At 48.7% G+C, this 18448-nt stretch overlaps 6 non-coding genes across 6 annotated transcripts; all 6 read right to left on the bottom strand.

The window, feature by feature from the left end:
* Nucleotides 1-1082: 1082 nt before the first annotated feature.
* Nucleotides 1083-1154, bottom strand: TRNAE-CUC (transfer RNA glutamic acid (anticodon CUC)). The gene has a single exon. It is a non-coding gene; the product is annotated as a tRNA-Glu (tRNA).
* Nucleotides 1155-4270: 3116 nt separating this feature from the next.
* Nucleotides 4271-4342, bottom strand: TRNAE-CUC (transfer RNA glutamic acid (anticodon CUC)). Its single transcript has one exon. It is a non-coding gene; the product is annotated as a tRNA-Glu (tRNA).
* Nucleotides 4343-7451: 3109 nt separating this feature from the next.
* On the bottom strand, nt 7452-7523 carry TRNAE-CUC (transfer RNA glutamic acid (anticodon CUC)). Its single transcript has one exon. It is a non-coding gene; the product is annotated as a tRNA-Glu (tRNA).
* Nucleotides 7524-10616: 3093 nt separating this feature from the next.
* On the bottom strand, nt 10617-10688 carry TRNAE-CUC (transfer RNA glutamic acid (anticodon CUC)). The gene has a single exon. It is a non-coding gene; the product is annotated as a tRNA-Glu (tRNA).
* A 3111-nt stretch (nt 10689-13799) lies between these two features.
* Nucleotides 13800-13871, bottom strand: TRNAE-CUC (transfer RNA glutamic acid (anticodon CUC)). The gene has a single exon. It is a non-coding gene; the product is annotated as a tRNA-Glu (tRNA).
* Nucleotides 13872-16981: 3110 nt separating this feature from the next.
* Nucleotides 16982-17053, bottom strand: TRNAE-CUC (transfer RNA glutamic acid (anticodon CUC)). The gene has a single exon. It is a non-coding gene; the product is annotated as a tRNA-Glu (tRNA).
* Nucleotides 17054-18448: the final 1395 nt, after the last annotated feature.

Below are 18448 nucleotides of genomic sequence, written 5' to 3'. Positions count from 1 at the left end.
AAGGCTATCCTATTTGAGGACTCCGGGAGAGACAGCTGCTCCCTTAATGAAGGAGTGGCCTTCTGACTGAAGTCACCTGAGGCAGGGGCCCACTGTCAGAGGCCTTATGGGGCAGGGACCCGCTGCAACTCCTGGCTTGCCCCATGCAACCCCTGGAGAACCCTAAATGACATCCATGTAAGTGCCTACTGTCGAGGTCAGCAAGGTCAGTGTGTGGCTCGGCCCAGGCTATCCTATCTGAGGTCTCCTGAAGGGACAGCTGCCACCTTAAAGAAGGAGTGGCGTTCTGACTGGCGCCAACTGAGGTAGGGGCCCGCTGTCAGAGGCCATATGGGGGAGGGGCCCGCTGCGACATCTGGCTTGCCCCTTGCGACCCCTGGTGACCCCTAGGTGACATCCATGCGAGCGCTTGCCGTCAAGGTCAGCGTGTGGCACGGCCAAGGCTATCCTCCCCTGAGGCTCCTGAAGGGACAGCTGGCGCCTGAAGTAAGGAGTGGCCTTCTGACCGAAGTCACCTGAGGCAGGTGCCCGCCGTCAGAGGCCTTATGGGGCAGGGGCTAAAGGGACATTTTAAGTCCAGCCAGAAGGCAGAAGGTTTGGTCTGTGCTGTCCTGGGGCAGGACTTCCTCCTTAGTAGGGCTGCCACCTGGCTGTGTTTTTTGAACTACCTCGTCTGTACGTTTAATTCCAGGCTGGTAAAAATATTGAGAAAAGCTGTGAAATTCAGGTTCTAAGAAAGGAGGCAACCCCAATCTTATACACACTGCGCTGACACTTACAAAGGGTATTCCTGGTGCAGCAGGGAAATGTGCCCCCTGGAGACATCTTGCAGTCACTATGTGGACAAGCAAGAGCTCTGGAGCTCTCAGCTGATCACAGCAAGATGGAGTGCTTTCAGATGTTATTTGGAGTGAAAAAAAGAGCTGTGAGAAAGCTGTGTGATATTGTGAGAAAAGTCAATTAAAGAAGAACTAGTGGTAATGAAGCATTTGTAATTGAAAGGTTTCCTAATGTGTTTGAATCCATGAAAAGTGTAAAATGAAAGGTTTCCTATAAGAAATGTAAGTGTAAGGAACTTCGCGTTCCCTGACCGGGAATCGAACCCGGGCCGCGGCGGTGAGAGCGCCGAATCCTAACCACTAGACCACCAGGGAGCAGGCACAGGTTGTCCACCACCACCCAATATAGAAACAAGAACTGGTCAGCAGGCTACTCAGGATCCCATTTCCTATTACAGGAAAATTAAAGCAGACATGCAAGGACACACCATTTTCAGGCACAGCATGAAGAAAGAAATTGACTGCACCTCAAATGCACTCACAACTCTTCACACTTTACAGCTCTCCAAGACCTAGCACACCCTCATAAGACATCCCATCCTTCAGCAGTTATAGCACTTACACACTTAACTAGCAGGAAAATTCAGAAGTACAATTAAAGGGACGATCAGTGCTTCTTCTCAGAGCCCCGATAGGAGGGCAGCTCTTAGCTTTCCCAGGTCAACGCAGGCATCTCCAGCTCTACATGTGCAGGCTTTTACTTAAGGTGCTGGGACCTGCACTCCTCTTTTACAATGCTGTGTATAGAACTACGAGTCCCACAATGCAGTGTAACACATGACCTGCTGTCGATAGTCATGGAAGAACCTCGGAACTAGAAAAGCTCTGATGAGATTAGTGGGTGGGCACGTCCGGGTCACTGCTTGTTTTCCTTTCTCAGTGTGTCTGTAAATTATACAACTTTACACTTTATCTAAAGATAAAAGGTTTCACCTTCCTATAAAACAATTCCTCCTTCAGAGTGTGCCCCAACATTTCATTTACTTAGTGTGAGAAAACAAAATAGCTTAAATGCATTTTTTTTATCATGCAGTACTTTCCTTTTTATCTCATGAAAAATCCTTGATTCCACCTTTCCTTTTTCAAGGAAGTAGGCAGGAAGTTTAAATGAAAAGGGAGAAATGGTTGTGAAAAAGAGTCTTAGGTCCAAATTGTGGGTGCTAGATTTTGAAAGGTACTTGATGGCATGAATAAATGTTTCGATTTGGAGGAGGTGTGTGGATGAAAGAAAAATGGGCGTACTCTGTAGTATGAGTGTGAGATTGTAAACGGTATTTGAAGTAAATATTGATTGCTGGTGCTCTGAAAATGTAGGTTTAAGCCTTTAAAAGAAGAGGCAGTTTCCCAGTTGGGGAATTGAACCCCAGTCTCCCAGGTCCCAGGCAGGGACACTCTCCACTATACTAAGTAGGAAGAGATATTTTTGTGCGTGCTGAGCAGCTCCTTCTTCTGTCCAACCCGCCCTCTCTGTGCCAAGCGTCTGAGTTTTTCCATTTCTCACTTCCTTCCCACCCACACGGGGGGGCAGAGCTGGCTTAAGGATGCTGCAACTGTTGCACTCGCACTGCTCGCTCACATGCACGGGGGCACCCACCTCAGGGGGGGGGGGGGCGCTCTGCTTAGTCTCAACTTAACATTTAATACAACCTGCTGCAGAGTTCCTTCCCTTTACAGATTTCAGGCAACAATCAAAATGGCAACACAACTCTTCTCATTAATCTTCCTGCCAGAGAGAGCTCAGATTTTTGCCTGCTAGCAGCAGGGCCGGCTGTAGCCCTGGTGGCTGGAAGACAGTCTTTTTTGGCACCCCCCAACCCCCTTCACTCCATCACCACCTACTCGGATTCACTCACTGCCACCCGCCAAATGTGCCCCTCATCTATCCATAGCCCCTCTCACATAGATTAGATTTGTTTTAAAGAGCTGGATAGCTGCTTGACTATCCAGACAGCTGTCCACATTAGATATGGTTCTGTTCTTTGCGTCAGGCACATGAACCCTCTACGCTATTTTATATCTAGTCAAAGCTGCCTCTGGACAAAACCACCAACTCTCTCCCTAGCAGGAACGGTAATCACAAGAGGTATCTTGGCATTTTATTTGCTTTCTGTAGTTTGGACACACAAGGAACTTTCCAGCATGAGCTTTTAAATCGCAAGTTTCGTAAGTTATTGCTAAACACAGCGCCCCCCGAGGTCAGCAACTCCAATCCTGGTCAGCACCCGGTGCGGCCGCACTGCTCGCACCTCCCTAAACCCGGCCCTGAGTGGCAGTTTTGCATCGCCATGAAATTGTCATGCCGTTGAGGTCAGTGTGTGACGTGGCCAAGGCTATCCTATTTGAGGACTCCGGGAGAGACAGCTGCTCCCTTAATGAAGGAGTGGCCTTCTGACTGAAGTCACCTGAGGCAGGGGCCCACTGTCAGAGGCCTTATGGGGCAGGGACCCGCTGCAACTCCTGGCTTGCCCCATGCAACCCCTGAAGAACCCTAAATGACATCCATGTAAGTGCCTACTGTCGAGGTCAGCAAGGTCAGTGTGTGGCTCGGCCCAGGCTATCCTATCTGAGGTCTCCTGAAGTGACAGCTGCCACCTTAAAGAAGGAGTGGCGTTCTGACTGGCGCCAACTGAGGTAGGGGCCCGCTGTCAGAGGCCATATGGGGGAGGGGCCCGCTGCGACATCTGGCTTGCCCCTTGCGACCCCTGGTGACCCCTAGGTGACATCCATGCGAGCGCTTGCCGTCAAGGTCAGCGTGTGGCGCGGCCAAGGCTATCCTCCCCTGAGGCTCCTGAAGGGACAGCTGGCGCCTGAAGTAAGGAGTGGCCTTCTGACCGAAGTCACCTGAGGCAGGTGCCCGCCGTCAGAGGCCTTATGGGGCAGGGGCTAAAGGGACATTTTAAGTCCAGCCAGAAGGCAGAAGGTTTGGTCTGTGCTGTCCTGGGGCAGGACTTCCTCCTTAGTAGGGCTGCCACCTGGCTGTGTTTTTTGAACTACCTCGTCTGTACGTTTAATTCCAGGCTGGTAAAAATATTGAGAAAAGCTGTGAAATTCAGGTTCTAAGAAAGGAGGCAACCCCAATCTTATACACACTGCGCTGACACTTACAAAGGGTATTCCTGGTGCAGCAGGGAAATGTGCCCCCTGGAGACATCTTGCAGTCACTATGTGGACAAGCAAGAGCTCTGGAGCTCTGGAGCTCTCAGCTGATCACAGCAAGATGGAGTGCTTTCAGATGTTATTTGGAGTGAAAAAAAGAGCTGTGAGAAAGCTGTGTGATATTGTGAGAAAAGTCAATTAAAGAAGAACTAGTGGTAATGAAGCATTTGTAATTGAAAGGTTTCCTAATGTGTTTGAATCCATGAAAAGTGTAAAATGAAAGGTTTCCTATAAGAAATGTAAGTGTAGAAGTAAAAAGTGTAAGGAACTGCGCGTTCCCTGACCGGGAATCGAACCCGGGCCGCGGCGGTGAGAGCGCCGAATCCTAACCACTAGACCACCAGGGAGCAGGCACAGGTCGTCCACCACCACGCAATATAGAAACAAGAACTGGTCAGCAGGCTACTCAGGATCCCATTTCCTATTACAGGAAAATTAAAGCAGACATGCAAGGACACACCATTTTCAGGCACAGCATGAAGAAAGAAATTGACTGCACCTCAAATGCACTCACAACTCTTCACACTTTACAGCTCTCCAAGACCTAGCACACCCTCATAAGACATCCCATCCTTCAGCAGTAATAGCACTTACACACTTAACTAGCAGGAAAATTCAGAAGTACAATTAAAGGGACGATCAGTGCTTCTTCTCAGAGCCCCGATAGGAGGGCAGCTCTTAGCTTTCCCAGGACAACGCAGGCATCTCCAGCTCTATATGTGCAGGCTTTTACTTAAGGTGCTGGGACCTTCACTCCTCTTTTACAATGCTGTGTATAGAACTACGAGTCCCACAATGCAGTGTAACACATGACCTGCTGTCGATAGTCATGGAAGAACCTCGGAACTAGAAAAGCTCTGATGAGAGTAGTGGGTGGGCACGTCCGGGTCACTGCTTGTTTTCCTTTCTCAGTGTGTCTGTAAATTATACAACTTTACACTTTATCTAAAGATAAAAGGTTTCACCTTCCTATAAAACAATTCCTCCTTCAGAGTGTGCCCCAACATTTCATTTACTTAGTGTGAGAAAACAAAATAGCTTAAATGCATTTTTTTTATCATGCAGTACTTTCCTTTTTATCTCATGAAAAATCCTTGATTCCACCTTTCCTTTTTCAAGGAAGTAGGCACGAAGTTTAAATGAAAAGGGAGAAATGGTTGTGAAAAAGAGTCTTAGGTCCAAATTGTGGGTGCTAGATTTTGAAAGGTACTTGATGGCATGAATAAATGTTTCGATTTGGAGGAGGTGTGTGGATGAAAGAAAAATGGGCGTACTCTGTAGTATGAGTGTGAGATTGTAAACGGTATTTGAAGTAAATATTGATTGCTGGTGCTCTGAAAATGTAGGTTTAAGCCTTTAAAAGAAGAGGCAGTTTCCAAGTGGGGGAATTGAACCCCAGTCTCCCAGGCAGGGACACGCTCCACTATACTAAGTAGGAAGAGATATTTTTGTGTGTGCTGAGCAGCTCCTTCTTCTGTCCAACCCGCCCTCTCTGTGCCAAGCGTCTGAGTTTTTCCTTTTCTCACTTCCTTCCCACCCACACGGGGGGGCAGAGCTGGCTTAAGGATGCTGCAACTGTTGCACTCGCACTGCTCGCTCACATGCACGGGGGCACCCACCTCAGGGGGGAGGGGGCGCTCTGCTTAGTCTCAACTTAACATTTAATACAACCTGCTGCAGAGTTCCTTCCCTTTACAGATTTCAGGCAACAATCAAAATGGCAACACAACTCTTCTCATTAATCTTCCTGCCAGAGAGAGCCCAGATTTTTGCCTGCTAGCAGCAGGGCCGGCTGTAGCCCTGGTGGCTGGAAGACAGTCTTTTTTGGCACCCCCCCAACCCCCTTCACTCCATCACCACCTACTCGGATTCACTCACTGCCACCTGCCAAATGTGCCCCTCATCTATCCATAGCCCCTCTCACATAGATTAGATTTGTTTTAAAGAGCTGGATAGCTGCTTGACTATCCAGACAGCTCTCCACATTAGATATGGTTCTGTTCTTTGCGTCAGGCACATGAACCCTCTACGCTATTTTATATCTAGTCAAAGCTGCCTCTGGACAAAACCACCAACTCTCTCCCTAGCAGGAACGGTAATCACAAGAGGTATCTTGGCATTTTATTTGCTTTCTGTAGTTTGGACACACAAGGAACTTTCCAGCATGAGCTTTTAAATCGCAAGTTTCGTAAGTTATTGCTAAACACAGCGCCCCCCGAGGTCAGCAACTCCAATCCTGGTCAGCACCCGGTGCGGCCGCACTGCTCGCACCTCCCTAAACCCGGCCCTGAGTGGCAGTTTTGCATCGCCATGAAATTGTCATGCCGTTGAGGTCAGTGTGTGACGTGGCCAAGGCTATCCTATTTGAGGACTCCGGGAGAGACAGCTGCTCCCTTAATGAAGGAGTGGCCTTCTGACTGAAGTCACCTGAGGCAGGGGCCCACTGTCAGAGGCCTTATGGGGCAGGGACCCGCTGCAACTCCTGGCTTGCCCCATGCAACCCCTGGAGAACCCTAAATGACATCCATGTAAGTGCCTACTGTCGAGGTCAGCAAGGTCAGTGTGTGGCTCGGCCCAGGCTATCCTATCTGAGGTCTCCTGAAGGGACAGCTGCCACCTTAAAGAAGGAGTGGCGTTCTGACTGGCGCCAACTGAGGTAGGGGCCCGCTGTCAGAGGCCATATGGGGGAGGGGCCCGCTGCGACATCTGGCTTGCCCCTTGCGACCCCTGGTGACCCCTAGGTGACATCCATGCGAGCGCTTGCCGTCAAGGTCAGCGTGTGGCACGGCCAAGGCTATCCTCCCCTGAGGCTCCTGAAGGGACAGCTGGCGCCTGAAGTAAGGAGTGGCCTTCTGACCGAAGTCACCTGAGGCAGGTGCCCGCCGTCAGAGGCCTTATGGGGCAGGGGCTAAAGGGACATTTTAAGTCCAGCCAGAAGGCAGAAGGTTTGGTCTGTGCTGTCCTGGGGCAGGACTTCCTCCTTAGTAGGGCTGCCACCTGGCTGTGTTTTTTGAACTACCTCGTCTGTACGTTTAATTCCAGGCTGGTAAAAATATTGAGAAAAGCTGTGAAATTCAGGTTCTAAGAAAGGAGGCAACCCCAATCTTATACACACTGCGCTGACACTTACAAAGGGTATTCCTGGTGCAGCAGGGAAATGTGCCCCCTGGAGACATCTTGCAGTCACTATGTGGACAAGCAAGAGCTCTGGAGCTCTGGAGCTCTCAGCTGATCACAGCAAGATGGAGTGCTTTCAGATGTTATTTGGAGTGAAAAAAAGAGCTGTGAGAAAGCTGTGTGATATTGTGAGAAAAGTCAATTAAAGAAGAACTAGTGGTAATGAAGCATTTGTAATTGAAAGGTTTCCTAATGTGTTTGAATCCATGAAAAGTGTAAAATGAAAGGTTTCCTATAAGAAATGTAAGTGTAGAAGTAAAAAGTGTAAGGAACTTCGCGTTCCCTGACCGGGAATCGAACCCGGGCCGCGGCGGTGAGAGCGCCGAATCCTAACCACTAGACCACCAGGGAGCAGGCACAGGTCGTCCACCACCACCCAATATAGAAACAAAAACTGGTCAGCAGGCTACTCAGGATCCCATTTCCTATTACAGGAAAATTAAAGCAGACATGCAAGGACACACCATTTTCAGGCACAGCATGAAGAAAGAAATTGACTGCACCTCAAATGCACTCACAACTCTTCACACTTTACAGCTCTCCAAGACCTAGCACACCCTCATAAGACATCCCATCCTTCAGCAGTAATAGCACTTACACACTTAACTAGCAGGAAAATTCAGAAGTACAATTAAAGGGACGATCAGTGCTTCTTCTCAGAGCCCCGATAGGAGGGCAGCTCTTAGCTTTCCCAGGTCAACGCAGGCATCTCCAGCTCTACATGTGCAGGCTTTTACTTAAGGTGCTGGGACCTGCACTCCTCTTTTACAATGCTGTGTATAGAACTACGAGTCCCACAATGCAGTGTAACACATGACCTGCTGTCGATAGTCATGGAAGAACCTCGGAACTAGAAAAGCTCTGATGAGATTAGTGGGTGGGCACGTCCGGGTCAATGCTTGTTTTCCTTTCTCAGTGTGTCTGTAAATTATACAACTTTACACTTTATCTAAAGATAAAAGGTTTCACCTTCCTATAAAACAATTCCTCCTTCAGAGTGTGCCCCAACATTTCATTTACTTAGTGTGAGAAAACAAAATAGCTTAAATGCATTTTTTTTATCATGCAGTACTTTCCTTTTTATCTCATGAAAAATCCTTGATTCCACCTTTCCTTTTTCAAGGAAGTAGGCAGGAAGTTTAAATGAAAAGGGAGAAATGGTTGTGAAAAAGAGTCTTAGGTCCAAATTGTGGGTGCTAGATTTTGAAAGGTATTTGATGGCATGAATAAATGTTTCGATTTGGAGGAGGTGTGTGGATGAAAGAAAAATGGGCGTACTCTGTAGTATGAGTGTGAGATTGTAAACGGTATTTGAAGTAAATATTGATTGCTGGTGCTCTGAAAATGTAGGTTTAAGCCTTTAAAAGAAGAGGCAGTTTCCCAGTTGGGGAATTGAACCCCAGTCTCCCACGTCCCAGGCAGGGACACTCTCCACTATACTAAGTAGGAAGAGATATTTTTGTGTGTGCTGAGCAGCTCCTTCTTCTGTCCAACCCGCCCTCTGTGTGCCAAGCGTCTGAGTTTTTCCATTTCTCACTTCCTTCCCACCCACACGGGGGGCAGAGCTGGCTTAAGGATGCTGCAACTGTTGCACTCGCACTGCTCGCTCACATGCACGGGGGCACCCACCTCAGGGGGGGGGGGGGGCGCTCTGCTTAGTCTCAACTTAACATTTAATACAACCTGCTGCAGAGTTCCTTCCCTTTACAGATTTCAGGCAACAATCAAAATGGCAACACAACTCTTCTCATTAATCTTCCTGCCAGAGAGAGCCCAGATTTTTGCCTGCTAGCAGCAGGGCCGGCTGTAGCCCTGGTGGCTGGAAGACAGTCTTTTTTGGCACCCCCCAACCCCCTTCACTCCATCACCACCTACTCGGATTCACTCACTGCCACCCGCCAAATGTGCCCCTCATCTATCCATAGCCCCTCTCACATAGATTAGATTTGTTTTAAAGAGCTGGATAGCTGCTTGACTATCCAGACAGCTCTCCACATTAGATATGGTTCTGTTCTTTGCGTCAGGCACATGAACCCTCTACGCTATTTTATATCTAGTCAAAGCTGCCTCTGGACAAAACCACCAACTCTCTCCCTAGCAGGAACTGTAATCACAAGAGGTATCTTGGCATTTTATTTGCTTTCTGTAGTTTGGACACACAAGGAACTTTCCAGCATGAGCTTTTAAATCGCAAGTTTCGTAAGTTATTGCTAAACACAGCGCCCCCCGAGGTCAGCAACTCCAATCCTGGTCAGCACCCGGTGCGGCCGCACTGCTCGCACCTCCCTAAACCCGGCCCTGAGTGGCAGTTTTGCATCGCCATGAAATTGTCATGCCGTTGAGGTCAGTGTGTGACGTGGCCAAGGCTATCCTATTTGAGGACTCCGGGAGAGACAGCTGCTCCCTTAATGAAGGAGTGGCCTTCTGACTGAAGTCACCTGAGGCAGGGGCCCACTGTCAGAGGCCTTATGGGGCAGGGACCCGCTGCAACTCCTGGGTTGCCCCATGCAACCCCTGGAGAACCCTAAATGACATCCATGTAAGTGCCTACTGTCGAGGTCAGCAAGGTCAGTGTGTGGCTCGGCCCAGGCTATCCTATCTGAGGTCTCCTGAAGGGACAGCTGCCACCTTAAAGAAGGAGTGGCGTTCTGACTGGCGCCAACTGAGGTAGGGGCCCGCTGTCAGAGGCCATATGGGGGAGGGGCCCGCTGCGACATCTGGCTTGCCCCTTGCGACCCCTGGTGACCCCTAGGTGACATCCATGCGAGCGCTTGCCGTCAAGGTCAGCGTGTGGCACGGCCAAGGCTATCCTCCCCTGAGGCTCCTGAAGGGACAGCTGGCGCCTGAAGTAAGGAGTGGCCTTCTGACCGAAGTCACCTGAGGCAGGTGCCCGCCGTCATTGGCCTTATGGGGCAGGGGCTAAAGGGACATTTTAAGTCCAGCCAGAAGGCAGAAGGTTTGGTCTGTGCTGTCCTGGGGCAGGACTTCCTCCTTAGTAGGGCTGCCACCTGGCTGTGTTTTTTGAACTACCTCGTCTGTACGTTTAATTCCAGGCTGGTAAAAATATTGAGAAAAGCTGTGAAATTCACGTTCTAAGAAAGGAGGCAACCCCAATCTTATACACACTGCGCTGACACTTACAAAGGGTATTCCTGGTGCAGCAGGGAAATGTGCCCCCTGGAGACATCTTGCAGTCACTATGTGGACAAGCAAGAGCTCTGGAGCTCTCAGCTGATCACAGCAAGATGGAGTGCTTTCAGATGTTATTTGGAGTGAAAAAAAGAGCTGTGAGAAAGCTGTGTGATATTGTGAGAAAAGTCAATTAAAGAAGAACTAGTGGTAATGAAGCATTTGTAATTGAAAGGTTTCCTAATGTGTTTGAATCCATGAAAAGTGTAAAATGAAAGGTTTCCTATAAGAAATGTAAGTGTAAGGAACTTCGCGTTCCCTGACCGGGAATCGAACCCGGGCCGCGGCGGTGAGAGCGCCGAATCCTAACCACTAGACCACCAGGGAGCAGGCACAGGTAGTCCACCACCACCCAATATAGAAACAAGAACTGGTCAGCAGGCTACTCAGGATCCCATTTCCTATTACAGGAAAATTAAATCAGACATGCAAGGACACACCATTTTCAGGCACAGCATGAAGAAAGAAATTGACTGCACCTCAAATGCACTCACAACTCTTCACACTTTACAGCTCTCCAAGACCTAGCACACCCTCATAAGACATCCCATCCTTCAGCAGTAATAGCACTTACACACTTAACTAGCAGGAAAATTCAGAAGTACAATTAAAGGGACGATCAGTGCTTCTTCTCAGAGCCCCGATAGGAGGGCAGCTCTTAGCTTTCCCAGGTCAACGCAGGCATCTCCAGCTCTACATGTGCAGGCTTTTACTTAAGGTGCTGGGACCTGCACTCCTCTTTTACAATGCTGTGTATAGAACTACGAGTCCCACAATGCAGTGTAACACATGACCTGCTGTCGATAGTCATGGAAGAACCTCGGAACTAGAAAAGCTCTGATGAGATTAGTGGGTGGGCACGTCCGGGTCACTGCTTGTTTTCCTTTCTCAGTGTGTCTGTAAATTATACAACTTTACACTTTATCTAAAGATAAAAGGTTTCACCTTCCTATAAAACAATTCCTCCTTCAGAGTGTGCCCCAACATTTCATTTACTTAGTGTGAGAAAACAAAATAGCTTAAATGCATTTTTTTTATCATGCAGTACTTTCCTTTTTATCTCATGAAAAATCCTTGATTCCACCTTTCCTTTTTCAAGGAAGTAGGCACGAAGTTTAAATGAAAAGGGAGAAATGGTTGTGAAAAAGAGTCTTAGGTCCAAATTGTGGGTGCTAGATTTTGAAAGGTACTTGATGGCATGAATAAATGTTTCGATTTGGAGGAGGTGTGTGGATGAAAGAAAAATGGGCGTACTCTGTAGTATGAGTGTGAGATTGTAAACGGTATTTGAAGTAAATATTGATTGCTGGTGCTCTGAAAATGTAGGTTTAAGCCTTTAAAAGAAGAGGCAGTTTCCCAGTTGGGGAATTGAACCCCAGTCTCCCAGGTCCCAGGCAGGGACACTCTCCACTATACTAAGTAGGAAGAGATATTTTTGTGCGTGCTGAGCAGCTCCTTCTTCTGTCCAACCCGCCCTCTCTGTGCCAAGCGTCTGAGTTTTTCCATTTCTCACTTCCTTCCCACCCACACGGGGGGGCAGAGCTGGCTTAAGGATGCTGCAACTGTTGCACTCGCACTGCTCGCTCACATGCACGGGGGCACCCACCTCAGGGGGGAGGGGGGGGGCGCTCTGCTTAGTCTCAACTTAACATTTAATACAACCTGCTGCAGAGTTCCTTCCCTTTACAGATTTCAGGCAACAATCAAAATGGCAACACAACTCTTCTCATTAATCTTCCTGCCAGAGAGAGCTCAGATTTTTGCCTGCTAGCAGCAGGGCCGGCTGTAGCCCTGGTGGCTGGAAGACAGTCTTTTTTGGCACCCCCCAACCCCCTTCACTCCATCACCACCTACTCGGATTCACTCACTGCCACCCGCCAAATGTGCCCCTCATCTATCCATAGCCCCTCTCACATAGATTAGATTTGTTTTAAAGAGCTGGATAGCTGCTTGACTATCCAGACAGCTGTCCACATTAGATATGGTTCTGTTCTTTGCGTCAGGCACATGAACCCTCTACGCTATTTTATATCTAGTCAAAGCTGCCTCTGGACAAAACCACCAACTCTCTCCCTAGCAGGAACGGTAATCACAAGAGGTATCTTGGCATTTTATTTGCTTTCTGTAGTTTGGACACACAAGGAACTTTCCAGCATGAGCTTTTAAATCGCAAGTTTCGTAAGTTATTGCTAAACACAGCGCCCCCCGAGGTCAGCAACTCCAATCCTGGTCAGCACCCGGTGCGGCCGCACTGCTCGCACCTCCCTAAACCCGGCCCTGAGTGGCAGTTTTGCATCGCCATGAAATTGTCATGCCGTTGAGGTCAGTGTGTGACGTGGCCAAGGCTATCCTATTTGAGGACTCCGGGAGAGACAGCTGCTCCCTTAATGAAGGAGTGGCCTTCTGACTGAAGTCACCTGAGGCAGGGGCCCACTGTCAGAGGCCTTATGGGGCAGGGACCCGCTGCAACTCCTGGCTTGCCCCATGCAACCCCTGGAGAACCCTAAATGACATCCATGTAAGTGCCTACTGTCGAGGTCAGCAAGGTCAGTGTGTGGCTCGGCCCAGGCTATCCTATCTGAGGTCTCCTGAAGTGACAGCTGCCACCTTAAAGAAGGAGTGGCGTTCTGACTGGCGCCAACTGAGGTAGGGGCCCGCTGTCAGAGGCCATATGGGGGAGGGGCCCGCTGCGACATCTGGCTTGCCCCTTGCGACCCCTGGTGACCCCTAGGTGACATCCATGCGAGCGCTTGCCGTCAAGGTCAGCGTGTGGCGCGGCCAAGGCTATCCTCCCCTGAGGCTCCTGAAGGGACAGCTGGCGCCTGAAGTAAGGAGTGGCCTTCTGACCGAAGTCACCTGAGGCAGGTGCCCGCCGTCAGAGGCCTTATGGGGCAGGGGCTAAAGGGACATTTTAAGTCCAGCCAGAAGGCAGAAGGTTTGGTCTGTGCTGTCCTGGGGCAGGACTTCCTCCTTAGTAGGGCTGCCACCTGGCTGTGTTTTTTGAACTACCTCGTCTGTACGTTTAATTCCAGGCTGGTAAAAATATTGAGAAAAGCTGTGAAATTCAGGTTCTAAGAAAGGAGGCAACCCCAATCTTATACACACTGCGCTGACACTTACAAAGGGTATTCCTGGTGCAGCAGGGAAATGTGCCCCCTGGAGACATCTTGCAGTCACTATGTGGACAAGCAAGAGCTCTGGAGCTCTCAGCTGATCACAGCAAGATGGAGTGCTTTCAGATGTTATTTGGAGTGAAAAAAAGAGCTGTGAGAAAGCAGTGTGATATTGTGAGAAAAGTCAATAAAAGAAGAACTAGTGGTAATGAAGCATTTGTAATTGAAAGGTTTCCTAATGTGTTTGAATCCATGAAAAGTGTAAAATGAAAGGTTTCCTATAAGAAATGTAAGTGTAGAAGTAAAAAGTGTAAGGAACTGCGCGTTCCCTGACCGGGAATCGAACCCGGGCCGCGGCGGTGAGAGCGCCGAATCCTAACCACTAGACCACCAGGGAGCAGGCACAGGTCATCCACCACCACCCAATATAGAAACAAGAACTGGTCAGCAGGCTACTCAGGATCCCATTTCCTATTACAGGAAAATTAAAGCAGACATGCAAGGACACACCATTTTCAGGCACAGCATGAAGAAAGAAATTGACTGCACCTCAAATGCACTCACAACTCTTCACACTTTACAGCTCTCCAAGACCTAGCACACCCTCATAAGACATCCCATCCTTCAGCAGTAATAGCACTTACACACTTAACTAGCAGGAAAATTCAGAAGTACAATTAAAGGGACGATCAGTGCTTCTTCTCAGAGCCCCGATAGGAGGGCAGCTCTTAGCTTTCCCAGGACAACGCAGGCATCTCCAGCTCTACATGTGCAGGCTTTTACTTAAGGTGCTGGGACCTTCACTCCTCTTTTACAATGCTGTGTATAGAACTACGAGTCCCACAATGCAGTGTAACACATGACCTGCTGTCGATAGTCATGGAAGAACCTCGGAACTAGAAAAGCTCTGATGAGATTAGTGGGTGGGCACGTCCGGGTCACTGCTTGTTTTCCTTTCTCAGTGTGTCTGTAAATTATACAACTTTACACTTTATCTAAAGATAAAAGGTTTCACCTTCCTATAAAACAATTCCTCCTTCAGAGTGTGCCCCAACATTTCATTTACTTAGTGTGAGAAAACAAAATAGCTTAAATGCATTTTTTTTATCATGCAGTACTTTCCTTTTTATCTCATGAAAAATCCTTGATTCCACCTTTCCTTTTTCAAGGAAGTAGGCAGGAAGTTTAAATGAAAAGGGAGAAATGGTTGTGAAAAAGAGTCTTAGGTCCAAATTGTGGGTGCTAGATTTTGAAAGGTACTTGATGGCATGAATAAATGTTTCGATTTGGAGGAGGTGTGTGGATGAAAGAAAAATGGGCGTACTCTGTAGTATGAGTGTGAGATTGTAAACGGTATTTGAAGTAAATATTGATTGCTGGTGCTCTGAAAATGTAGGTTTAAGCCTTTAAAAGAAGAGGCAGTTTCCAAGTGGGGGAATTGAACCCCAGTCTCCCAGGCAGGGACACTCTCCACTATACTAAGTAGGAAGAGATATTTTTGTGTGTGCTGAGCAGCTCCTTCTTCTGTCCAACCCGCCCTCTCTGTGCCAAGCGTCTGAGTTTTTCCATTTCTCACTTCCTTCCCACCCACACGGGGGGGCAGAGCTGGCTTAAGGATGCTGCAACTGTTGCACTCGCACTGCTCGCTCACATGCACGGGGGCACCCACCTCAGGGGGGGGGGGGGCGCTCTGCTTAGTCTCAACTTAACATTTAATACAACCTGCTGCAGAGTTCCTTCCCTTTACAGATTTCAGGCAACAATCAAAATGGCAACACAACTCTTCTCATTAATCTTCCTGCCAGAGAGAGCCCAGATTTTTGCCTGCTAGCAGCAGGGCCGGCTGTAGCCCTGGTGGCTGGAAGACAGTCTTTTTTGGCACCCCCCCAACCCCCTTCACTCCATCACCACCTACTCGGATTCACTCACTGCCACCTGCCAAATGTGCCCCTCATCTATCCATAGCCCCTCTCACATAGATTAGATTTGTTTTAAAGAGCTGGATAGCTGCTTGACTATCCAGACAGCTCTCCACATTAGATATGGTTCTGTTCTTTGCGTCAGGCACATGAACCCTCTACGCTATTTTATATCTAGTCAAAGCTGCCTCTGGACAAAACCACCAACTCTCTCCCTAGCAGGAACGGTAATCACAAGAGGTATCTTGGCATTTTATTTGCTTTCTGTAGTTTGGACACACAAGGAACTTTCCAGCATGAGCTTTTAAATCGCAAGTTTCGTAAGTTATTGCTAAACACAGCGCCCCCCGAGGTCAGCAACTCCAATCCTGGTCAGCACCCGGTGCGGCCGCACTGCTCGCACCTCCCTAAACCCGGCCCTGAGTGGCAGTTTTGCATCGCCATGAAATTGTCATGCCGTTGAGGTCAGTGTGTGACGTGGCCAAGGCTATCCTATTTGAGGACTCCGGGAGAGACAGCTGCTCCCTTAATGAAGGAGTGGCCTTCTGACTGAAGTCACCTGAGGCAGGGGCCCACTGTCAGAGGCCTTATGGGGCAGGGACCCGCTGCAACTCCTGGCTTGCCCCATGCAACCCCTGGAGAACCCTAAATGACATCCATGTAAGTGCCTACTGTCGAGGTCAGCAAGGTCAGTGTGTGGCTCGGCCCAGGCTATCCTATCTGAGGTCTCCTGAAGGGACAGCTGCCACCTTAAAGAAGGAGTGGCGTTCTGACTGGCGCCAACTGAGGTAGGGGCCCGCTGTCAGAGGCCATATGGGGGAGGGGCCCGCTGCGACATCTGGCTTGCCCCTTGCGACCCCTGGTGACCCCTAGGTGACATCCATGCGAGCGCTTGCCGTCAAGGTCAGCGTGTGGCACGGCCAAGGCTATCCTCCCCTGAGGCTCCTGAAGGGACAGCTGGCGCCTGAAGTAAGGAGTGGCCTTCTGACCGAAGTCACCTGAGGCAGGTGCCCGCCGTCAGAGGCCTTATGGGGCAGGGGCTAAAGGGACATTTTAAGTCCAGCCAGAAGGCAGAAGGTTTGGTCTGTGCTGTCCTGGGGCAGGACTTCCTCCTTAGTAGGGCTGCCACCTGGCTGTGTTTTTTGAACTACCTCGTCTGTACGTTTAATTCCAGGCTGGTAAAAATATTGAGAAAAGCTGTGAAATTCAGGTTCTAAGAAAGGAGGCAACCCCAATCTTATACACACTGCGCTGACACTTACAAAGGGTATTCCTGGTGCAGCAGGGAAATGTGCCCCCTGGAGACATCTTGCAGTCACTATGTGGACAAGCAAGAGCTCTGGAGCTCTGGAGCTCTCAGCTGATCACAGCAAGATGGAGTGCTTTCAGATGTTATTTGGAGTGAAAAAAAGAGCTGTGAGAAAGCTGTGTGATATTGTGAGAAAAGTCAATTAAAGAAGAACTAGTGGTAATGAAGCATTTGTAATTGAAAGGTTTCCTAATGTGTTTGAATCCATGAAAAGTGTAAAATGAAAGGTTTCCTATAAGAAATGTAAGTGTAGAAGTAAAAAGTGTAAGGAACTTCGCGTTCCCTGACCGGGAATCGAACCCGGGCCGCGGCGGTGAGAGCGCCGAATCCTAACCACTAGACCACCAGGGAGCAGGCACAGGTCATCCACCACCACCCAATATAGAAACAAGAACTGGTCAGCAGGCTACTCAGGATCCCATTTCCTATTACAGGAAAATTAAAGCAGACATGCAAGGACACACCATTTTCAGGCACAGCATGAAGAAAGAAATTGACTGCACCTCAAATGCACTCACAACTCTTCACACTTTACAGCTCTCCAAGACCTAGCACACCCTCATAAGACATCCCATCCTTCAGCAGTAATAGCACTTACACACTTAACTAGCAGGAAAATTCAGAAGTACAATTAAAGGGACGATCAGTGCTTCTTCTCAGAGCCCCGATAGGAGGGCAGCTCTTAGCTTTCCCAGGTCAACGCAGGCATCTCCAGCTCTACATGTGCAGGCTTTTACTTAAGGTGCTGGGACCTGCACTCCTCTTTTACAATGCTGTGTATAGAACTACGAGTCCCACAATGCAGTGTAACACATGACCTGCTGTCGATAGTCATGGAAGAACCTCGGAACTAGAAAAGCTCTGATGAGATTAGTGGGTGGGCACGTCCGGGTCAATGCTTGTTTTCCTTTCTCAGTGTGTCTGTAAATTATACAACTTTACACTTTATCTAAAGATAAAAGGTTTCACCTTCCTATAAAACAATTCCTCCTTCAGAGTGTGCCCCAACATTTCATTTACTTAGTGTGAGAAAACAAAATAGCTTAAATGCATTTTTTTTATCATGCAGTACTTTCCTTTTTATCTCATGAAAAATCCTTGATTCCACCTTTCCTTTTTCAAGGAAGTAGGCAGGAAGTTTAAATGAAAAGGGAGAAATGGTTGTGAAAAAGAGTCTTAGGTCCAAATTGTGGGTGCTAGATTTTGAAAGGTACTTGATGGCATGAATAAATGTTTCGATTTGGAGGAGGTGTGTGGATGAAAGAAAAATGGGCGTACTCTGTAGTATGAGTGTGAGATTGTAAACGGTATTTGAAGTAAATATTGATTGCTGGTGCTCTGAAAATGTAGGTTTAAGCCTTTAAAAGAAGAGGCAGTTTCCCAGTTGGGGAATTGAACCCCAGTCTCCCAGGTCCCAGGCAGGGACACTCTCCACTATACTAAGTAGGAAGAGATATTTTTGTGTGTGCTGAGCAGCTCCTTCTTCTGTCCAACCCGCCCTCTCTGTGCCAAGCGTCTGAGTTTTTCCATTTCTCACTTCCTTCCCACCCACACGGGGGGCAGAGCTGGCTTAAGGATGCTGCAACTGTTGCACTCGCACTGCTCGATCACATGCACGGGGGCACCCACCTCAGGGGGGGGGGGGGGGGCGCTCTGCTTAGTCTCAACTTAACATTTAATACAACCTGCTGCAGAGTTCCTTCCCTTTACAGATTTCAGGCAACAATCAAAATGGCAACACAACTC

Source organism: Pleurodeles waltl, unplaced genomic scaffold, assembly GCF_031143425.1.
Source record: "Pleurodeles waltl isolate 20211129_DDA unplaced genomic scaffold, aPleWal1.hap1.20221129 scaffold_86, whole genome shotgun sequence".
Taxonomy (NCBI): Eukaryota; Metazoa; Chordata; class Amphibia; order Caudata; family Salamandridae; genus Pleurodeles; species Pleurodeles waltl.
The sequence above is the reverse complement of the archived record's forward strand: the minus strand, read 5'-3'. Positions and strand labels throughout refer to the sequence as shown.